The sequence below is a fragment of the Triturus cristatus genome, chromosome 1_2, assembly GCF_964204655.1.
Source record: "Triturus cristatus chromosome 1_2, aTriCri1.1, whole genome shotgun sequence".
NCBI lineage: Eukaryota > Metazoa > Chordata > Amphibia > Caudata > Salamandridae > Triturus > Triturus cristatus.
Window position 1 is genome coordinate 642,863,426 of NC_140580.1, and position 12,105 is coordinate 642,875,530.

Below are 12,105 nucleotides of genomic sequence, written 5' to 3' on the forward strand. Positions count from 1 at the left end.
GGGCCTCCAGCCGTCCCCCGACGCCTGGTTGCGATCGCCCTCCGGCCTCCCTGGGCGCTGGCTCCACCCCCCGCTGGGTGTCTGGAAGCTCTTTTCCCGGCCCCTCCGACCTCCCCAGGCGCGAGGGTCCGGACATCAAAGGGCTCCGGACCTATATCTGGGGCAGCCCAAAACCAGGACGGCAGTTGTATCCTGGAGTCGAGAGCCCCGCTGATCAGATCGCGGCTGACCCTACGGAGAGAGACTCATTGCCTGGAACTTGGAACTCGAGCCCTGCTGACTGCGTCGCGGCTCCCCTTTGCTGAGAAGTAGACCCTCACGGAACCATCGGAGCCCTGCTGACCTCGTCGCGGCTCAACCTCGAAGAAGTAACCATCGGAGCCCTGCTGACCTCGTCGCGGCTCGACTTCGCAGAAGTAACCATCGGAGCCCTGCTGACCTCGTCGCGGCTCGACCTCATCGAGGCAACCCTCCGAGCCCTGCTGACGACGTCCCGGCTCCCGGAACCCCCCAGCTCGAGGATTGCGCGCTGAGCGCAGGGTGTTCCCGTACCAGGCTGGTACTGAGACTGTCCCGCTACCCCGTCCCTGAATGACCCCGAGACTCTTTGGGATCCCTCGATCCGCCTGTAAATATTGCCACAGAAACCTGCCTTTACTACCGATAAAGACTTGTGAGAATTGATACCCTTGTTGTGCCCCTTTGTGGTGGTGGGGGTGCTTGGCTGGTACGATCATAGGGAAAGGACCTCGCCAGGAGGCTTCTCAGCGGCGCTCGGCTACTTTCCTATGGAACGGTGGCTCTCGGGGTGGTCAGTCCTACACCCTCTGACTCCCCGGAGAGCGCCCTTCTAACATTGGTGGCCAGCGGTGCGATCCGAGCCGACGCAAATCGTACAGCGAGTAACTCACCCACTACCTACCCAGACACAGAGTGACCATGAGCAACCAAGAGACCACCCCAACCGCGGAGTTCTAACAAGAACGGTTGGAGGAATATACCCATAAAGAGCTAAAACAGTTTTGTAAAGACAAAGGCATCCAACAATGGTTCAAGGCCTACGAGGTCGCCATGACCGCCCATCGGGTACCCCGAAAAGATTGGGGTGCCGGCCTATGGGGACAGTTCCTCAGCGAAGGCAGAGACACCCTACTACAGCTCCCAGACGCAGTGATGACATCCTATGACCATATGAAGGAGGCCCTGCTCACCCGCTATGGTCTCACCTCAGAGATGTACCGCCAGCGCTTCCGGGACTGCAAGAAGCTCCCCGGTACCACCTGGGTGGAATACGTAGACTTTTACAGCAGAGCCCTGGAAGGCTGGATCAAGGGCAGCAAGGTCACCTCCTACGAACAGCTGTTCGACCTCATTGTATGGGAACACCTCTCCAACAACTGCTTCATCGAGCTGAGACAGCACCTCCTCGACAGCAAGCTGACCGAGCCGCGGAAGCTCGCCGCCGAGGCCGATCGATGGGTGAACACCCGGGTCCCTCGGAACTCGATGGGGGAGTACCAACGGAACCCCACGGGGCCCCCCGCCAGCGTGGCGGAGGAGGGGGATCGAACAGGAACAGAGACTTCCCAGCAGGGCCGCCCCGGAGTCCTCCCCGGGGACGCCCCCGAACCGCACGTCCCCGACCCTCGACCGAAGAGGGGCCCCCCTAGCCCGACCAGGACCTCGACCGACGGTAACGTGCTACAACTGCCAACAGCCAGGGCACTATGCCAGTGACCCAACCTGCCCCATGAACCGACGAGCTGGGACCACCGGGACACCCCCCCGCCAGTTGGCGGCCACTACCCTGGGGGAAGGGGGAGAAGAGGAAGAGAACTACGACGCCGGGCCAACCGAGTGGGAACCCGCCGCCATGACCTTGGTATGCCTGGGCAGCCGGGACATGGTGCCCCGGACTTCCATCCCGAGCAACACCAAGAAGTACCAACAGTGGGTCACCATTAATGGACGCCGGGCCGAAGCCCTCCGCGACACCGGAGCCAGCGTGACAGCCGTCCGCTGCCACTTGGTGACCCCCGAACAGATCATGCCTAATGTACTGTGCCCCGACCGGTCGGCAGACAACACCGAGAGCTTGTGCCAGATGGACCGGATCACCTTCGAGTGGGGGAAGTGTCGGGCATGCTGAAGGTGACCGTCCGCGACGACGCCCCCGTAGACTGCCTCCTTGGGAACGACCTGGAAAGTTCCCCCTGGGCCCACGTTGAGCGCCGCGAGCATCTGGGGATGCTGGGACTGCCCGAGTGGGCCTGCGCAACCACCCAGTCCACGACCGCCCGGGCCATCCAACCGAGCGTAGCTGCTTCCCCCGAAGAGCCGGAGTGGCCCGAGCCACCACCTCCCTCCGTCGAAGAAGAAGCCAACGCCGAGTCCGGGCCGCCGGAACTCGCCCCGGACGAGGTCGCCGTGCTCAGCAACCTCCCCGAACTCGCCCAATGGCGCCAAGAAGGTGGCCCCACAAGGGAGCAGTTCCGCCAAGAAAAGAAGACCTGCCCCTCCCTCGAAGGGACCCGACAGCAAGCAGCCGCCCAGGCCGCCGGAGATCAGACGGGGACCTATATCTGGGGCAGCCCAAAACCAGGACGGCAGTTGTATCCTGGGGTCGAGAGCCCTGCTGATCGGATCGCGGATGACCCTACGGAGAGAGACTCATTGCCTGGAACTTGGAACTCGAGCCCTGCTGACTGCGTCGCGGCTCCCCCTTGCTGAGAAGAAGACCCTCACAGAACCATCGGAGCCCTGCTGACCTCGTCGCGGCTCGACCTCGAAGAAGTAAGCATCGGAGCCCTGCTGACCTCGTCGCAGCTCGACTTCGCAGAAGTAACCATCAGAGCCCTGCTGACCTCGTCGCGGCTCGACCTCATCGAGGCAACCCTCCGAGCCCTGCGGACGACGTCCCGGCTCCCGGAACCCCCCAGCTCGAGGATTGAGAGCTGAGCGCAGGGTGTTCCCGTACCAGGCTGGTACTGAGACTGTCCCGCTACCCCGTCCCTGAACGACCCCGAGACTCTTTGGGATCCCTCGATCCGCCTGTAAATATTGCTACAGAAACCTGCCTTTACTACCGATAAAGACTTGTGAGAATTGATACCCTTGTTGTGCCCCTTTGTGGTGGTGGGGGTGCTTGGCTGGTACGATCATAGGGAAAGGACCTCGCCAGGAGGCTTCTCAGCGGCGCTCGGCTACTTTCCTATGGAACGGTGGCTCTCGGGGTGGTCAGTCCAACACCCTCTGACTCCCCGGAGAGTGCCCTTCTAACACCGCCTGAACACCACTGCCTTAAACCCTGAAACACCACCACCCGCATGATCCCCTACATTGCCCGAACACCACTTCCCTGCCCAAACCCTGAAACACCACCCCGTTCGACCCCCTACTCTGCCCGAACACCACTGCTCTGCCCTAAACCCTGAAAAACCGGCCCCCCATATGACCCCCTACACTGCCCGAACACCACTGCACTGCCCTAAACCCTGAAACACCACCCCCCTCACGACCCCCTACACTGCCCAAATACAACTGCACTGCCCTAAACGCTGAAACACCTCCCCTAGCACGACCCCCTACACTGCCCGAACACCACTGCACTGCCCTAAACCCTAAAACACCACCCCCAGCACGACCCCTACACTACCCAAACACCACTGCACTACTCTAATCCCTAAATCTACCCCCAGCACGACCCCTATACTACCCAAATACCACTCCACTACCCTAAACCCTAAATCTACCCTCAGCATGACCCCCTACACTACCCAAATACCACTGCACTACCTTAAACCCTAAAACACTACCCCCAGCAAGACCCCCTACACTACACCAACACCACTGCACAACCCTAAACCCTTAAACACTACCCAAGCACAACCCTCTACACCACCTAAACACCACTGCACTACCCTAAACCCTAATTCACTACCCCAGCACGACCCTCTACACTACCCAAACACCACTGCACTACCCTAAACCCTAAAACACTACCCCCAGCATGACCCCCTACACCGCCCGAACTCCACTGCCTTAAACCCTCAAACACCACCCCCCGCACGGCCCCTACACTGCCCAAACACCACTCCACTGCCCAAACCCTGAAACACCACCTCAGCTCGACCCCTTACTCTGCCCGAACACCACTGCTCTGCCATAAACCCTGAAAAACCGTCCCCCCATACGACCCCCTACACTGCCCGAACACCACTGCACTGCCCTAAACCGTGAAACACCAGCCCCCCATGACCCCCTAAACTGCCCGAACACAACTGCACTGCCCTAAACCCTGAAACACCACCCCAGCAAGACCCCCTACACTGCCCAAAAACCACTGCACTGCCCTAAACCCTGAAACACCGTTCCCTGCATGACCCCCTACACTGCCCAAACACCACTGCACTGCCCTAAACCCTGAAACACGACCCCCAGCACGACCCCCTACACTGCCCCAACACCACTGCACTGCCCTAAACCCTGAAACACCACACCCAGCATGACCCCCTACACTGCCCGAACACAACTGCACTGCCTTAAACCCCGAAACACCACCCCCAGCACGACCCCCTATACTACCCAAACACCACTGCACTACACTAAACCCTAAATCTACCCCATCACTACCCCTACACTACCCAAACACCACTGCACTACCCTAATCCCTAAATCTACCCCAGCACGACCACCTACACTACCCAAACACCACTGCACTACCCTAAACCCTAAATCTACCCTATGCACAACCCCCTGCACTACCCAAACACCACTGCACTAGCCTAAACCCTAAAACACTACCCCAGCACGACCCCCTACACCACCCAAACACCACTGCACTACCCTAAACCCCAAAACACTACCCTCAGCACGACCCCTACACTACCCAAACACCACTGCACTACCCTAATCCCTAAATCTACCCTGAGCATGACCACCTAGACTACCCAAACACCACTGCACTACCCTAAACCCTAAATCTACCCTCAGCACGACGCCCTACACTACCCAAACACCACTGCACTACCCTAAACCCTAAAACACTACCCCAGCACGACCCCCTACACCACCCAAACAACACTGCACGGCCCTAAACACTGAAACTTCACACCCAGCAAGACCCCCTACACAGCATGAACACCACTGCCCTAAACCCTTAAACACCACCCCCAGCAAGACCGCCTACACTGCCCAAACACCACTGCCCTAAACCCTGAAACACCACCCCCAGCAAGACCCCCTACACTGCCTGAAAACCACTGCCCTAAACCCTGAAACACCACCCCAGGAAGACCCCATACACTGGCCGAACACCACTGCATTGCCCTAAACCCTGAAACACCACCCCTAGCAAGACCCCCTACACTGCCCGAACACCACTGCCCTAAACCCTGAAACTCCACCTCCAGCAAGATCCCCTCTACTGCCCAAACACCACTGCACTGCCCTAAACCCTGAAACACCACCCCCTCCAGGACCCCCTACAGTTCCCGAATACCACTGCACTGCCCTAAACCCTGAAACACCACCCCCAGGACGACCTTCTACACTGCCCAAATACCACTGCACTGCCCTAAACCCTGAAACACCACCCCCAGCACGACCCCCTACACTGCCGTACACCACTGCACTGCCCTAAACCCTAAAACACCACCCCCAGCACGACCCTCTACACTACCCAAACACCACTGCACTGCCCTAAACCCTAAAACACTATGCCCAGCACGTCCCCCTATAGTGCCCGAAGACCACTGCCTTAAACCCTGAAACACCACCCCCCGCATGACCCCTACACTGCCCGAGCATCACTACACTGCCCAAACCCTGAAACACCACCCGCGCTCAACCCCCTACTCTGCCCGAACACCACTGCTCTGCCCTAAACCCTGAAAAACCGGCCCCCCATACGACCCCCTACACTGCCCGAACACCACTGCACTGCCCTAAACCCTGGAACACCACCCCTCCACATGACCCTCTACACTGCCCAAACACAACTGCACTGCCCTAAACCCTGAAACACCAACCCCAGCACATCCCCTACACTGCCCGAACACCACTGCACTGCCCTAAACCCTAAAACACTACCCCCAGAACGACCCCTACACTACCCAAACACCACTGCACTACCCTAAACCCTAAATCTACCCCATCACTACCCCCTACACTAACCAAACACCACTGCACAACCCTAAACCCTAAAACACTACCCCAGCACAACCCTCTACACCACCCAAACACTACCCTAAACCCTAAAACACTACCCCCAGCACAACCCTCTACACTACCCAAACACCACTGCACTGCTCTAAACCCTAAAACACTACCCCCAGCACGACCCCCTACACCGCCCGAACTCCCCTGCTTTAAACCCTCAAACACCACCCCCGCACGACCCCCTGCACTGCCCAAACACCACTCCACTGCCCAAACCCTGAAACACCACCCCCGCTCGACCCCTTACTCTGCCCGAACACCACTGCTCTGCCCTAAACCCTGAAAAATCGGCCCCCATACAACCCCCTACACTGCCCGAACACCACTGCACTGCCCTAAACCCTGAAACACCACCCTCCTCCCGACCCCCTACACTGCCCGAACACAACTGCACTGCCCTAAACCCTGAAACACCACCCCCAGTAAGACCCCCTACACTGCCCGAATACCACTGCACTGCCCTAAACCCTGAAACACCACCCCTAGCATGACCTTCTACACTGCCCAAACACCACTGCACTGCCCTAAACCCTGAAACACCACCCCCAGCACGACCCCCTACACTGCCGAACCCCACTGCACTGCCCTAAACCCTAAAACACCACCCCCAGCATGACCCTCTACACTACCCAAACACCACTGCACTGCCCTAAACCCTAAAACACTATGCCCAGCACGACCCTCTATACCGCCCAAACACCACTGCCTTAAACCCTGAAACACCACCCCCCACATGACCCCCTACACTGCCCGAGCATCACTCCACTGCCCAAACCCTGAAACACCACCCCGCTCGACCCCCTACTCTGCCCGAACACCACTGCTCTGCCCTAAACCCTGAAAAACCAGCCCCCCATACGACCCCCTGCACTGCCCGAACACCACTGCACTGCCCTAAACCCTGGAACACCACCCCTCCTCATGACCCCCTACTCTGTCCGAACACAACTGCACTGCCCTAAACCCTGAAACACCACCCCCAGCACGACCCCCTACACTGCCCGAACACCGCTGCACTGCCCTAAACCCTAAAACACCACCCCCAGCACGACCCCTACACTACCCAAACACCACTGCACTACCCTAAACCCTAAATGAACCCCATCACTACCCCCTACACTACCCAAACACCACTGCACGACCCTAAACCCTAAAACACTACCCCAGCACAACCCTCTACACCACCCAAACACCACTGCACTACCCTAAACCCTCAAACACCACCCCCGCATGACCCCTACACTGCCCAAACACCACTCCACTGCCCACACCCTGAAACACCACCCCCGCTCGACCCCCTACTCTGCCCGAACACCACTGCTCTGCCCTAAACCCTGAAAAATCGCCCCCCCATACGACCCCCTACTCTGCCCGAACACCACTGCACTGCCCTAAACCCTGAAACACCACCCCCCTCACGACCCCCTACACTGCCCAAACACAACTACACTGCCCTAAACCCTGAAACACCACCCCAAGTAAGACCCCCTACACTGCCCGAACACCACTGCACTGCCCTAAACCCTGAAACACCACCCCTAGCAAGACCCCCTACACTGCTCGAACACCACTGCCCTAAACCCTGAAACACCACCTCCAGCAAGACCCCCTACACTGCCGAAAAACCACTGCACTGCCCTAAACACTGAAACACCATCCCCTGCACGACCCCCTACACTGCCCGAACACAACTGCACTGCCCTAAACCCTGAAACACGACCCCCAGCACGACCGCCTAGACTGCCCGAACACCACTGCACTGCCCTAAACCCTGAAACACCACACCCAGCACGACCCCCTACACTACCCAAACACCACTGCACTACCCTAAACCCTAAATCTACCCTAAGCACGACCCCCTACACTACCCAAAACCCACTGCACTACCCTAAACCCTAAAACACTACCCCCAGCACGACCCCCTACACTACACAAACAGCACTGCACTGCCCTAAACCCTAAAACACTACCCCAGCACGACCTCCTATACTACACAAACACCACTGCACTACCCTAAACCCTAAAACAATACCCAAGCACGACCCCCTACACAGCATGAACACCACTGCCCTAAACCTTTAAACACCACCCCCAGCAAGACCCCCTACACTGCCCGAACACCACTGCCCTAATCCCTGAAACACCACCACCAGCAAGACCCCCTACAATGCTCGAAAACCACTGCTCTAAACCCTGAAACACCACCCCCAGCAGGACCCCCTACACTGCCCAAACACTACTGCCCTAAACCCTCAAATACCACCCCCAGCAAGACCCCCTACACTGGCCGAACACCACTGCATTGCCCTAAACCCTGAAACACCACCCCCAGCACGACCCCTACACTACCCAAACACCACTGCACTACCCTAAACCCTAAATCTACCCCCATCACTACCCCCTACACTACCCAAACACCACTGCACTACCTTAATCCCTAAATCTACCCCCAGCACGACCACCTATACTACCCAAATACCATTGCACTACCCTAAACCCTAAATCTACCCTCAGCATGACCCCCTACACTACCCAAACACCACTGCACTACCCTAAACCCTAAAACACTACCCCCAGCAAGACCCCCTACACTACACCAACACCACTGCACAACTCTAAACCCTAAAACACTACCCCAGCACAACCCTCTACACCACCCAAACACCACTGCACTACCCTAAACCCTAAACCACTACCCCCAGCACGACCCTCTACACTACCCAAAGACCACTGCACTGCCCTAAACCCTAAAACACTACCCCCGCACGACCCCCTACACTGCCCAAACACCACTCCACTGCCCAAACCCGGAAACACCACCCCCGCTCGACCCCCCACTCTGCCCTAAACCCTGAAAAACCAGCCCACCATACGACCCCCTACACTGCCCGAACACCACTGCACTGCCCTAAACCCTGAAACACCACCCCCCTCACGACCCCCTACACTGCCCGAACACAACTTCACTGCCCTAAACCCTGAAACACCACCCCCAGTAAGACCCCCTACACTGCCCGAACACCACTGCACTGCCCTAAACCCTGAAACACCATCCCCTGCACAACCCCCTACACAGCCCGAACACCACTGCACTGCCCTAAACCCTGAAACATCACACCCAGCACGACCCCCTACACTGCCCGAACACCACTGCACTGCCCTAAATCCTGAAACACCACCCCCAGCACGACCCCCTACACTACCGAAACACCAGTGCACTACCCTAATCCCTAAATCTACCCCCAGCACGACCCCCTACACTACCGAAACACCACTGCACTACCCTAATCCCTAAATCTACCCCCAGCACGACCACCTACACTACCCAAACACCACTGCACTACCCTAAACCCTAAATCTACCCTAAGCACGACCCCCTATACTACCCAAACATCACTGCACTACCCTAAACCCTAAAACACTAGCCCAGCACGACCCCCTACACCACCCAAACACCACTGCACTACCCTAAAACCCAAAACACTACCCCAGCACGACCCCCTACACTACCCAAACATCACTGCACTACCCTAATCCCTAAATCTACCCCGAGCACGACCACCTAGACTACCCAAACACCACTGCACTACCCTAAACCCTAAATCTACCCTCAGCATGACCCCCTACACTACCCAAACACCACTGCACTACCCTAACCCCTAAAACACTACCCCAGCACGACCCCTACACCACCCAAACACAACTGCACTGCCCTAAACCCTGAAACTTCACACCCAGCAATACCCCCTACACAGCATGAACACCGCTGCCCTAAACCCTTAAACACCACCCCCAGCAAGACCCCCTACACTGCCCGAACACCACTGCCCTGAACCCTGAAACACCACCCCCAGAAAGACCCCCTACACTGCCCGAACACTACTGCCCTAAACCCTCAAACACCACCCCTAGCAAGACCCCCTACACTGCCCGAACACCACTGCCCTAAACCCTGAAATTCCACCTCCAGCAAAAACCCCTCTACTGTCCAAACACCACTGCACTGCCCTAAACCCTGAAACACCACCCCCTTCATGACCCCCTACAGTTCCCAAACACCACTGCACTGCCCTAAACCCTGAAACACCACCCCCAGCATGACCTTCTACACTGCCCAAACACCACTGCACTGTCCTAAACCCTGAAACACCACCCCCAGCACGACCCCCTACACTGCCGAACACCACTGCACTGCCTTAAACCCTAAAACACCACCCCCAGCACGACCCTCTATACTACCCAAACACCACTGCACTGCCCTAAACCCTAAAACACTACCCCCAGCATGACCCCCTATACCGCCCGAACACCACTGTCTTAAACCCTGAAACACCACCCCCGCATGACCCCCTAAACTGCCCGAACACCACTCCACTGCCCAAACCCTGAAACACCACCCCCGCTCGACCCCCTACTCTGACCGAAAACCACTGCTCTGCCCTAAACCCTGAAAAACCGGCCCCCCATACGACCCCCTACACTGCCCGAACACCACTGCACTGCCCTAAACCCTGAAACACCACCCCCTCACGACCCCCTACACTGCCCGAACACAACTGCACCGCCCTCAACCCTGAAACACCATCCCCAGCAAAACCCCCTATACTGCCCGAACACCACTGCCCTAAACCCTGAAACACCACCTCCAGCAAGACCCCCTACACTGCCCAAACACCACTGCACTGCACTAAACCCTGAAACCCCGTCCCCTGCATGACCCCCTACAGTGCCTGAACACCACTGCACTGCCCTAAACCCTGAAACACCACCCCCCTTACGACCCCCTACACTGCCCGAACACAACTGCACTGCCCTAAACCCTGAAACACCATCCCCAGCAAGACGCCCTACACTGCCCGAACACCACTGCCCTAAACCCTGAAACACCACCTCCAGCAAGCCCCCCTACACTGCCCGAACACCACTGCACTACCCTAAACCCTGAAACACCACCCCAGCACGACCCCCTACAGTGCCCGAACACCACTGCACTGCCCTAAACCCTGAAACACCACACCCAGCACGACCCCCTACACTGAACGAACACCACTGCCCTGCCCTGCCCTAAACCCTAAAACACCACCCCCAGCACGACCCTCTACACTACCCAAACACCACTGCACTGCCCTAAACCCTAAAACACTACCCCCAGCACAACCTCCTATACCGCCCGAACACCACTGCCTTAAACTCTGAAACCCCCCCTGCATGACCCCCTACACTGCCCGAACACCACTCCACTGCCCAAACCCTGAAACACCACCCCCGCTCGACCCCCTACTCTGCCCGAAAACCACTGCTCTGCCCTAAACCCTCAAAAACCGGCCCCCTATACGACCCCCTACACTGCCCGAACACAACTGCACTGCTCTAAACCCTGAAACACCACCCCCCCATGACCCCCTACACTGCCCAAACACCACTGCCCTAAACCCTGAAACACCACCTCCAGCAAGACCCCCTACACTGCCCAAACACCACTGCACTGCACTAAACCCTGAAACACCATCCCCTGCACGACCCCCTACACTGCCCGAACACCACTGCACTACCCTAAACCCTGAAACACCACCCCCAGCACAACCCCCTACAGTGCCCGACCACCACTGCACTGCCCTAAACCCTGAAACACCACACCCAGCACGACCCCCTACACTGCCTGAACACCACTGCACTGCCCTAAACCCTGAAACACCATCCCCAGCACGACCACCTACAGTGCGCAAACACTATTGCACTACCCTTAACCCTAAATCTACCCCATCACTACCCCTTCACTACCCAAACACCACTGCACTACCCTAAACCCTAAATCTACCCTCAGCTTGACCCCCTACACTGCCCAAATACCACTGCACTACCCTAAACCCTAAAACACTATCCCAG